Genomic DNA, 13,002 nt, shown 5'->3' with positions numbered 1-13,002 from the left:
ATTTTGTGCCTTACAGAAAAATTGAAGTCCTCGGACTCTTGAGATCTGAAGAAAATTTTTATTCTTCGGTAGCTATTTTGTGCCTTAGAGGAATTTGAAGTCCTCGGACTCTTAAGATCTGAAGACTAATTTTATTCCTCGGTAGCTATTTTGTGCCTTAGAGGAAAATTGAAGTCCTCAAACTCTTGAGATCCGAAGATGAATTTTTATTCCTCGACAGCTGTTTGTGCCTTAGAGAAATTTGAGGTCCTCGGACTCTTGAGATCCGAAGACGAATTTTTATTCTTCGGCAGCTATTTGTGCCTTGAAGGAAATTTGAGGTCCTCGGACTCTTGAGATCCGAAGACGAATTTTATTCTTCGACAGCTCTTCGTGCCTTAGAAGAATTTTGAGGTCCTTGGGCTTTTGAGATTCGAAGACGAATTTTATTCCTCGGCAGCTCTTCGTGCCTAAGAGGAAAATTGAAGTCCTTAGACTCTTGAGATCTGAAGATAAATTTTATTCCTTGGTAGCTATTTTGTGCCTTAGAGGAATTTTAAAGTCCTCGGACTCTTGAGGTCCGAAGATTATTGTTCCTCGGCAGATGTTTATGCCTTAGAGGAAGGTACTAATCCTTTTAGACTCTTAAGGCCCTTTGGACACAGTGCTTAGAGATTGCTCGTGGGCCGCCTCCGTTACCAATGTGCCCTCTTTGTAATTGTTTCGATGTCTAAAGAAAGAAAAAGAGAGAATATATTTTCTTTTCTTAATATCTCTTTAGGGCTGCTCATCTTGCCCCATTACGGAAGGCATTGCCCCTATTAAGGGAAAAAAAAATAGTCTCTTTTTTTTTTTTTTTTTTTTTTTTTTTAGAACACAAATATAAGCAAATAAAAAGTAATGATATCAGGTAGCTTTCAGATTTTGGAGCGGCAATGGTACATTAATAAACTCAGCAAGCTACAACATATGCAATACCATCGCATGTTATTGGAACCTCTAGATACTTAGCCCCGGAGTACAGGATGTATGGCAAAATTGATGAAAAAATAGATGTATATTCTGATGGGGTTGTGATCCTGGAGCTATTGAAACAATCCAGACATGTAATCAAGAAAGCTTAGTACTCTGGGTACTTCTCCAAGAGAAAATAATTTTGAATTTTGAAAGAAAACTTTTCATCCTAAAGTTTTGAGCATTTATGCCAAGTTAATGAGTACTCCACTGTTCTAAAGATCATGATTAAAATCAAATAAAATAATCTAGGTAAACCAAGATTTTGATATATACCCTTGTGGATCAACAGGATACTGGTTTTGCATAAACTTAACGTCCCAATATGCGTATATAAATTCTATAGATTTACCATCTTCTTAATTTCTATAAGAAAAACCTTGGCCCTAATCATGCCTCTTGGGTTTTGATTCAATAATAGAAATCAAGAAGAAAACATTAATTAAAGTCGATAAAGGCGGCAATCATACCTTGATCGAAGATTAAACCATTGGAATACTTTTAAGTCCTTTGAATATTTGTTGCAAAATTGTATGGGACTACTCATTTGGCGATCCCTAATTTGCTGACTTTGCGATTTTGGTGTTAGACTTCGTTTGCACTTCTTCAACACCACCTGAATTTATATGGACATGGCATGGTCTGTTAAACATATATTTAATATTTTCTAAGAAAATAGTGTAGAATCAATAAGTAATAAGTAATAAAGTAAATTTTAATTTCAGCTGCAATGATTGTACTTATCTTTTGGAAGAGAATATATTGCCTCTATCGGTGTTGTGATTGTTGGGCAAATATCACTTCAAGATTGTTATGTGTCGTGGTTGCGAGTTGGAGTTGAAAAGTGGTTTAGTTCATATTCTGTACTTCCCTTTGTATTCGTATGTCCTAGATCAGTTGTACCCGAATCTAAACCACCAACACCACGCTTCTTTGCTAAGTAATTGTGATATGCAAACATGATGGCCTGTTTCTGCGTTGCCCACTGGTTGTTGTAGAAACTAGCGGCTTTCTTGGTCCGCGCTCTAAGCTTTACCAGTGTAAGCGATTGTACAATATCGGCTAATGGTGGAAAGCTGTTGTGTGAAATCATACCCGGCCGATAAGTCTGCTTAAGTTTGTAGCTTTAAGTGACAACCCACCTTTGATGGATCAAAGTTAGGGGTGACAATTCGTGTTGGCGTGTCATGTTCATGTCGACACGATTACGACACGGATACGATTAGGGTTGACAAAAACACGACACGATTATTAATCGTATCTAAGACCCTTGACACGAACACGACACAATTATTATACGTGTAACACGAAACGACACGCGTAACCTGTTTAATAAATGGGTCAAGACTTGACACGACACGAAAAGACACGTTTAAGTCATTTTTGACACGAATACGACATATTTATTGTACACATTTTACTAAATGGGTCATTTTTGACACGAACACGACACGTTTATCTGACACATTTAGTTAATCGGGTTAATTGTGTCATAATCGTGTTTATAGGGTCAAATACGAATACGACACGTTTAATTAACGGGTCAATCCGTGTCGACACGATTATGACACGAACATGATTAGTCCCAACCCAAACCCGCTTATCTCGTGTCGTGTTCGTGTCGTGTTCGTGTCGTGTTAGCGTATTGTGTCAAATATTGGCAACCCTAATCAAAGTGCTCAAAAAAAGAATTTCAACAGTGTATTCACTTGTTGGCTTAATAGTCTCCACTGTAACAGAGTCATCAGCAGTGAATTCCTGTTCACTATCCCTATTAAGTCCACCAAATTAAGCTGGTACTTGCTTAGGACCTACATATTTGAAAAGGGTTTCAACAGATTTTCAAGGCCTGTTTGGTGACAAACTTAGGGTAGTTATCCTGAAGCAATTGGATGGCTTGGTTGGTGGCCGAACGAGGCTCTTTCTTGAACGGTCCTGGAATATTCTTGAGATCATTGACTTGAACGATGGTTAACATGCCATCGGGACTGAAATCAAGCTTTCTGATGCTCTTCTCCAATAACCAAACTCGCCATCGAAGAAAGTTCTACCTCTTCTCCTCATCAGCGAATGTGTTCCGATACAAATCTTTGTTCTGGAATTCACCATACACGTTGCATCAAATTGGGTGGCCTTCTTTGTCAACCCCGTTCTTGAACGCCACCTTTTCCAACTCTGTGATACCTCTCGGATCCGAGACACGGGTTGATCAGGCCCAGGCCCAAACCCGAGGGATATCAAACAATTAATATATAATCGAACACAAAATACAAGATAAAATAAGAAATAAAAATAATAAGCTGGAAGAGTGCTAACTGAAAATCCTTAAGATATAAATATTGAAATCCAAAACAATCCAAAACTCCATAAGTTTACAACTCGGGAATCCATCCATTGGACCCCTTATTGAAATTCGCCAAAAGATACCGAAATAATAAAAATAAAATCCATAGCTAACATAGAGAAGGTTCCTACATAATCGGAGGAATGAATAGCTGTATCTGCTCTGCACGTCCAAGCTCTAACCCTGGAACTGACGAACACCTGAAAAATAAAGAAGTGGGTAAGGCCCACATGCAAGTCTTGATCTACTACAATCCAAACAGTAATCCGATACGCAGATACATCCTAGGAAGACTCAACAATAACTAGAGTAGTCCATATAAGTATATAGTACACACTATAGGACGCTCGCTAGTCCAGTAGGTTTGTCTCAGCCTGAATAGAAGGCAACATGCAAATACGCACCCTAAGGTGGGCATGAGTACCCAGACCTACCAGGGAACAACACCTATGTCCAGTTATCCATCCTAGGTGATATACGCGCCCTAACCATGGTCATGAGACTCAAGCTCATACCACGGCACTATATAATATATATTTAAAGTCCGTACTCCTCCTAATACATAATACCATCCATCTGTGTAGTGGTCTGATATATGTATAACAAATCCATCCTGAAACCATAGTGGATCATTCAATTCACAATTGATATGACATATATTGGTGATGGACTTAATCTTTATGATTAATCCATACCTTAATCCAAATTTAGGTAGGGCTTAGTGTCTAAACTAATCCGTACCTAGTATGACACCGTCCCATACCGGCGCATACCATCCTCCAGTTTCCGTAGTTAATAACACAGTATAATTACTTATTAACCACATCCCAGAATAAACATAAATATAGTTTAGCATGTACACAACCAATATATGCATCCAATATAACATTTAGATATCCCATCACAGTTCTTGTTATAAATAAAAAGACTGTACATTTAGCTCCTCCAGATAACACAGTTAATGAAAACAGTATCAGATACTAATCAACCATACTCCAAAAGTTGCATAATTACAGTTTAACATGTGTATAACTAAATTATGCATCCAATATAAGAATTTGAATCCCAATTACTGTCCACTAATATGGCAAAATAAAACTATACACTCAACTCCTTCGAACAGTGTCATAGTAGATACAATTTATAACAGATTTAATCATCAGTTAATCCCCACTAAGCATGCATATTATTAAACAACAGTATGCTTATAACACAGCTGCAAAACATGATTTATAACTCCAAGACATGCAGAGAAACCAACTTACTAAAAACATTGAGTAATTACCAATTTATGTCAAACCTTACCCCGTACAGGTTTATTTTAAAACCTAGGCTAATTCCATCCCAAATTCTTGGATATAAGCTTGCTTCGCAATTCATATATAAGTCTTAAGCAGTGTATTACATCATTCAGTAGCCTTGAAACAGTTCCAGAAACTCAGTCTCAGCCAAACAGTCCATTAAAACTCAGTACGCGCAAAACCAAAGAGAGAGAAGGCTCTGAAACTTGGAGAGCCTTCTCCATTCAAGGAGAGCCGGCTCCCCACCCTTGGGAGCCGACTCTAGGCTTTTGAGAGCCTGCTATCAACCCTAGAGAGCCGGCTCTAGCTTTGTGGGAGGCGGCTTGTGATACCCCTCGGATCCGAGACACGGGTTGATCAGGCCCAGACCCAAACCCGAGGGAATATCAAACAATTAAAGTATTTTAAAACGAACACAGATGACAAAAAGAACAATAAAGATAGAATAAAACTGCAAGAAATAATAATTATAAAATTCTCCATGTGTAACTGAAAATTGAAACTCCAATCCTTCAAAACTTCAAAGTTACAACTTGGGAATCCGTTGATGGACCCCTAACTAAAAATTCAACTGAGACTGAAACTGAAAATAGATAATACTAGAAACATCGGGGAAAGTCCTACGTAATCCGGTGAAAGTGAGACTGTCCTCGATAAGCACGATCAAGCTCTAAGGCTGGAACCGTCCTGTACCTGAAAAGAATAATAAAGGAGTGGGTCAGACCCACGAGCAAGTTCTAATCTAACTACAATCCATACAGTGACCCGATACGCAGATACACCGTAGACACCTCACAATATCTATCTAGTCCATACGTATAAATATATCCACACTAAGGGACATTCACTAGTCTATAATAGGGGTCTCAACCTGAATAGAAGGCAACATGCGAATACGCACCCAAAGGTGGGCATGAGTACTTAGACCTAACAGGGTACACCTCAACCTATTATAACCAGCTACGCATCCACTGCATATACGCACCCTAACCAACGAGTCTGAGACTCAAGCTCAACTCGTGGTATCATAAACATATATATAAAGTCCGTCCAAATCCAGGGTAAGCAGTTTAACAATTTATTAAACTGACCTACAATAAACCAATTAGTTAGTCACTCAACTTATTCAGTGGATATGACTTAACTACCATCCGTTAATCCATGAAGTCATCCAACTTGGTTACAGCTGATCTGACTTAGTCACAATTAGGATTCGATATCTTACAATCCATTCCATTAATCCATTAGGTTAGGTCTTAGCGTTTTGAAGCTAAACCATCCCTAATATGCCACCGTCCCATACCGGTGCATATAATCCTCCATATCAATGCCAATTACAATATAGAAATCATAATTTAGTAAATTACATTCCAAAACATTATCCAAATAATTGCAGGAAGATATTTGATGTTCTAGCAATTAAAAATCCAAACGATAATCCATATCATTGCAGAAAGTATTTACTATTTCAACAATTAGCCTCCAAAGCATGCATAGGTCAACTTCAATACATCAATGACCCTATAATATATTTAGAACAATTTATAAACATATTAGATCCCACTGGAATGCTCAAAAATAAGCTTGAGCAATTAAGTCTTCTTCCATCCCTTAATCGTGTACAATGTGCATAAATTTTATACAGTTTGTTCCGTTAATTTAGAGGGAAACTTTAATCAATTAAAAGACCTCTTAATACCCAAAGTTAACTTCTTAATCACCATGGCAAGTCCCAATATTTTTTTTTAAACAGTTCCAACACACAACAGCTTCAAACAGTGCATTAAACACCTTCCGGAAGCAAACTGAGCGAAAACAGGTTATGAACAAAGGGGGAGCCAGCTCCAATTTTTATTGGAGCCTGCTCTACTTGGGTAGAGCCGGCTCTACACCTCCTAGAGCCGGCTCTACACTAGGGGGGAGCCGGCTCCCTCCTCCATGGAGCCGGCTCTCTCCCTCTCTGAGAGCCGTCTGTCCGTCTGTGACTTTTGCGACCTTCTTCATCAACGCCGGCCGTTTCGCATCCATTTTATTTAGTTTTAGACTGTTCCCAAGGGTCCTAACTATGTCCAATATAATCCCCATGGAGTGTTTACAACAGTTAAAATCAAAAACAAAAACTACAAGTTCTATAGACAAATCATGCTTAGGAAAACAACTACTGTAATGAACTTTAAAAAACCATCACCGAATTTATTCATGGCAAAGATAAGGTTAAATTGACATATAAAAACATGCTTAATTCAATTATTGATCCATTAGAACCCTAGAGTATGTCTAGGTGCACAGAACACAGGCCAACGGGAAGGAGGAAGAAAAGAACTTGCCTGAAGTGTTGGACTCAAAACTTGTCGCCGTCTTCCCAACGTCCGGTAACCACTGCAACACTGTCTAGCCTCCTAATACCTCTGCCCTTCCCTTCTCCTAGGTCCAACCCTGAAATCCCCGTTGAATCCCACACCAAACAAAAGCTGTTCTCTCAAAACCTCACTCTGTATCTCTCTGTTTTTATGTTACGCGAGTAGAGTTTTTTTTTCCAATCCTTAATACCAAGAAGCATGTATATATATAGGCGTACCAATCCCAAACCCTAATCCTTGTTTAATAGAGACAGAGCCCTCCTTGGCCCATAAACCGACCTATGATATATACATTGCCGGCTATAACTGAAACCCTAATATAACTATATGTGTCCCATACAGTCCCGTGAAAACCAAATTAAACAAAACAAATAAATTTACCACTTAAATAATTAACTATAATTAAATAAATTAAATCAAAACAATTAACTCAAATAAATTAAAATAATTAAATCAATTTACTAATTAAAACACTTAAACAATTAAATAATCAAATTAATTCAACTAATCACACATAATCAAAATAAAATGCAATTAACTACTAAATTAAAATCCCCGGGATATCCTTTTTAAAATTAGGGGTATTACACGGCTCCCTCCTTTTGAGAGCCGTCTCTCACACCCTTAAGAGCCGTTTCCCCTGTATTGTTTGTCTTCTCCGACCTCGGTGGTTTCCAGACCTTTAATGCAGTTATATTACATGTATTAAGGTTCCATCCTCATCCCAGATTAATCACAAGGTAGAATTCTACAACTTAGAATTTAATTAAACATCAACTTTTATAGCAACGATAATAAGGTTCAACACTGAACTGTTCAAACAATTTAATCCCTGGAGTCTTCCTAAGTATGCACAGAACACAAATTTAAGGGATAGAGAAAGAACAGAGACTTGCCTTAAGTTTCAAAGTTGAAATACTGAATCCACGTCTCTGAGTTTTAGTTTTCCTTGCTCTGCCTTCCTAAGCCCTCTCTGTAAATTACTCACTCTCTGTTTCTCTGCCCTCACAACCCTCTGTATCACTGTATACGTGACTATGGTGAATAGGGTTTACAAAAACCCTTTGCAGACGTAAACATATGTATTTATAGGCTTAAGCTGAAACCCTAACCTTAATCCTTAACCACCTACAGGTCGGCTCAGAATAAAACACGATGAAATTAACAAAAACCCTAATAATTAAAAACAGTTAAGTTGCCTCTAAAATAATTAAAACAATTACAAATAAATCAATTAAAAAAACAACAAAATTAAATAAACAATTTAAGCAATATTAACAATTAAACAGATAATAAAATCAGTCACAAAGATATAGCACTTAATGAAAGCTAAATAAATCTGAGAATTCAACAATTTAATAAATCAAAGAAAACAAGTAACCCAAAGAATAAATTTAAATAACACAAATAAGTCAAGTACGTCAAATAAGTCAAAAATAAGTCAATTAAAACATAAATTGAAAAATTAAATACCAGGACTATCCTTTTGAAATTAGGGGTATTACAAACTCTGCCACCAATTCTTCCTCCAGCAAGGGTTTGATTCCGAACTCCTTTCGCCACCGAACGATGTTCTTAATCATGGTGAAAACGTCTTTTACCTTGAAATCTCTACCTCTGAAGAATTTTAGTAAAATCACATCGCTTCTCTCGTTTGCCAAAAGCGGAATTCCAAAGATAGTCGCCTCCTCCGCTGGTTAGACGGTTTCTTCTACTGCTTCGGCGGTCTTAAAAGCCTCCGCCGCAGGCTACGGTGGAGGCGGCACCACCTCTGACTCAGCAGGGGACTCTATTTTCTCTTCGGATTTTGGTTCTTCTTCAATAACAACAGCGGCGGGTTTTTCCTTCTCCATCGGTGGAGCGGCCTCGGCGAGCTTCTCTTCTTCCTTAGATAGGCAGCGCACTGAATTCGTGCTTGTTGAGGGCTTCTTGGATGAGGTGTTTGAGCTCATCCAAAGCCTTCTTTTGTGAGTCAGGAAGTTAGCTGACCACGTTGGTTTCCTGATCTTTCTAGCACATTCTAATAAGCCATCTTGTGAATTACTTAAAATAAATAACAAAATTTTGAAATTAATGAATGAATCATAATTTTTTTTTTTTTACAAGGACGTTTAAGTGGATAAAATTAGTCTACTGGTACTATCAGTTGATAAGTGCAGTGCCTATTTATGGGTATTTAAATCCAAAAATCGTGATTTGTAAATTTAAATGTACCTCCATAACTGAAACGAAGAGACAAGTCTAAAAGAATGCATTCGTGCATATAATTTCCAATTACATCATTTATGTTTATAGCAAAACAGAATTTATCTACTCTTTTGGAGATAAATAAGTAGCGGGAGTAGTTGCAGTGCCACTACGACAACTCCTTGATTTGATAATACCAATATATGGCATAATAAGAATTGTATTCCTTCATTATTATTTATGAATGACATAATAATGGACTAAGCAAGGTTACAGTTATCCTGTTAGCTTCATTAGAATTCTTCCCTAGACTTTTTTTTATGACATTCTATATTGGGAAAGAAATAATGAAGAATTAATTGAATTATGCTACCAGATCAAATTAAAATCTGAATCAAAACTAGCTAGCTAAAATAATAAACAGTTGTCCAGAATAACTAATATTCCATATATAAATAGTTTCCCAGCTTTTTATACCAACATCCTTTTTCATTTACAGAAAAGAATAAAGATTAAGGAAGCTGAGAGTTAGCAAGGGCTCACGCCAAATTAGACTTTATTTATTATATAATGAAGTTTGGTTACATCATGTGGAAATATATATATATATATATATATATAATGATTATATATATAATATGAATTTAATTTTTTATAAAGATTTAATTGTAAAAATGAAGTTGGGACTTGGAATGGGAAACTTATCTGATTAGAGACCCATCACCACGTGGGTGTTGGGTTGTGGTTGAAACGCGTTAGCCGGATCTACATCCTTCGGTAGATCATTCGGCTGTGCGAGGAACACGGCGCGTTGACGCCTGCGCTTATTATGCAGAGAAAGATCTGGCCGTGTGTAACGACCCGAACCTGAGGGTCCGAATCGCTAACCAAGTCCTTACCCTAACCCGAGGTTAACTAAAGACGTTATTGTCCTTTCCTATGTCAATACTTAATATACGTGTCATTCCAGGATTTATAAATAAAATAAAATAAATAAATAACAATAATAAAATGAGATCATGGCTACAAAGTATGTCAAAACAGTCTACTAATCCATCAAAACCTGTGGAGGAGCGTCCCCCACTTCCTTTTCGTATCCTGAAAAATGTTAAAATAATGGGGTTAGCTAAACACTTAGTAGGAAGTGTCTAAGACACATTTCTTACGACCTCGTGATCATAAGGAATAGAGTACAAATAAATGGGATCACGTCTCGGGGAAAACAAACAAAACAACAATAATATCAACAAATATATACGCAAGTCGTCTAACCACAAAATGTACAATGTATGCCAATGAAATGCCTTGCCATGCCATGTCCCTCTCCCTTTCTGAAACAATACCGTTTCAACTTCCAAACCGTTAGTGCAATTCGACCCGAGGCACCTCCAAGGCGTTACGAATGGAGGGTTAACTAACTATTCACGACCACAAGGCACCTCCAAAGCGTCGCATCCGGCCTAGTTAGCTCAACCATACTCCCTTCTAGACTACACTAATAACACGGACCGCTAGACGCCTCCCAGGCGTCCGGTTTTCACAAACACTTTTCAAAAAAATTTCCCTAAAACAATTTCATTTGTTTTTAAAACAAACTTTTCCCTTTATTTTCCCAATGGTAATGCATGAATTATGCAAATCCTTTAATGCCATGACAATATAGAAATTTCATACATATCATCCACATCATTCAAACACGTTTAAACCATGAATTTCCACATAATATCACATTTTCATATTTCTAAATCATGGTATTTTACATACTTTCAATTCGCAAATCTAACAAATAAAATATATAAAGCATAAAATAAAGTCATTTATTTTCATAATTACAACATCACTTTTCATAGCAATTTAAAGCTCAACTCTAATATACACATCTCTGTCAGACCAAACACTCACTACCTAACACTTAACTACACCATTACATACCCGTACAATGACTACCACCACACCAAGTGACAATCACTAAACTTATCATTCTCAAGATGACTAAATAATGAATCTCCCAACGACTACATAATTATGAGTCACCAGAACAATAAAACCAATTATCCTGTACCCAGTCACAAATCCTCAAAACAAAATATTCAATAATTAATGATCGAATCGCAAACCCTATACCAGACACTTGGTATTACCTAATACACTTCGTCACCCAAAACAAATCATCTGAATCCACACTGTCACACCGACACAACGCGCAATACCGTGCTCTCACTATGTAAGACCCCTAGTTTTAAAAGGGTTATAATTGGAATTTTAATATTCCTTTTATTGTTTTCATTATTTATTTTATTTGTTTTTGGTATTTATGTGGTTAGGCTTTTCTGAATTAAATTAAGTGTTGGGTGAATTTAAATAGTTATACATTAAATTGATATGTTAGTTGTTTTATTTTTCCTTGGTTTAATTGGTAATTGTGATATTTAAATTAATTGGATTTTTATTTTATTATTTGAATTGTTGGACCTATTTGTAATTATTTGAAATTATTTGCGTTAATGATATTATTATTTGACTGAATGGATTTATTGGTGATTATCGGTATTGGTTGCGTAAATTTCATTATTGGGTTTAAATTATTGTAATTAAGTTAAGTGAGTTTTTAGACGTCACCTAAGTGTAGCCGACATAGATTTTAAACGTAGGCTCTGTTTATGGGCCGACTAGTATTTAGATTAGGGCTCTGTTTTTAATCCTACAAGGAATAGGGTTTCAATTAAGTCTATATATATATAGAGCAGTATGTCACCTTAGGGTTTTAGCAATCACAGACCTTATTTATGTTCAGAGTATTGAGAAACAAACAGAGCTACTTTGGTGAGGGTTTGGCCGTGGCTTACAGGACGGACGTAGGAGAAGGGAAGATGGAGCAATAGGAGATTTAATAGTGAATAGGATCGCCGGAAAAACTTAGAACGACAGCAACAGAGTTTTGAATCCAAAACTGTAAAGGCAAGTTCTTTCCTTTCTCTCTCCCGTTGCTTGTGTTCTGTGCATCCTTAGACTGTCTCTAGGGTTTTAATTGATCAATAATTAAATTATACATGTTTGTTATATGCTAAATCAGATGTCTATATGTGTGGAATTATTCTGTTAAAGTTCTGGTACCTCTGGTTTGCAGTTTGGAGTGGAAGCATGTTTAATTGGTTAAGGTTTTAAACACTGTAATTGAATTGAACTATTATGAACAAGTCATGGGGATGTTAATGGGATGTTATAAGATCTTAGGTTCAGTTTTGAAGAGGAGCAGAGGGTTGGAATGGAACTGTAGTTGCAAGATTGTATTCAGTGTTTGATCGTAAAAGCGTGTTAAGACGATTGTTGTTTTTGTTGTTGTTTTAATTCCTACTGTTATAGCAAACTGATGGGATGCTACTGGGTGTTAATTAAACTCCTAAGACCAGTTTTAAAGACCAACAAAGTGTTAGGAATAGACCAGAGGTGAAGAGGACGGACTGAAACAAAGCAGGAACAGACTGAAGCTCGCAGAAGGGGAAAGAGACGGCTCCACGGAGGGAGGAGACGGCTCCCCCATGAGTAGACCCTGCTCTAGAGGAAGTAGAGCGGGCTCTACATCTAAAAGAGGCGGCTCTAGGTAGGTTAGAGCCTGCTCCATTTATTTGGAGAAGGCTCTGTGATCCTATTTGTGTTCTGGGGCTGTTTGTGTGTTGTTTGGTTCGATGGTGGTTTTTCTGAGCTGTGTTTGGGTTAGGGAGATGGATTTATATATTAATTCAAGAAATATTAAAGCCCTAGGATGTATTAATTTATTTATATGCTAAGGTTTTAAACCGTAGGAAAATCTAAGGCA

At 37.0% G+C, this 13,002-nt stretch overlaps 1 pseudogene; it reads right to left on the bottom strand.

Annotated features, from left to right (window-relative positions):
* Positions 1-2,643: 2,643 nt before the first annotated feature.
* On the bottom strand, positions 2,644-9,218 carry LOC132295695 (patellin-3-like; annotated as a pseudogene).
* Positions 9,219-13,002: the final 3,784 nt, after the last annotated feature.

This window comes from Cornus florida, unplaced genomic scaffold, assembly GCF_030987335.1.
Source record: "Cornus florida cultivar Cherokee Brave unplaced genomic scaffold, ASM3098733v1 CherokeeBrave_3.0.0_Hap2_Chr02, whole genome shotgun sequence".
Classification (NCBI taxonomy): Eukaryota; Viridiplantae; Streptophyta; class Magnoliopsida; order Cornales; family Cornaceae; genus Cornus; species Cornus florida.
The sequence above is the reverse complement of the archived record's forward strand: the minus strand, read 5'-3'. Positions and strand labels throughout refer to the sequence as shown.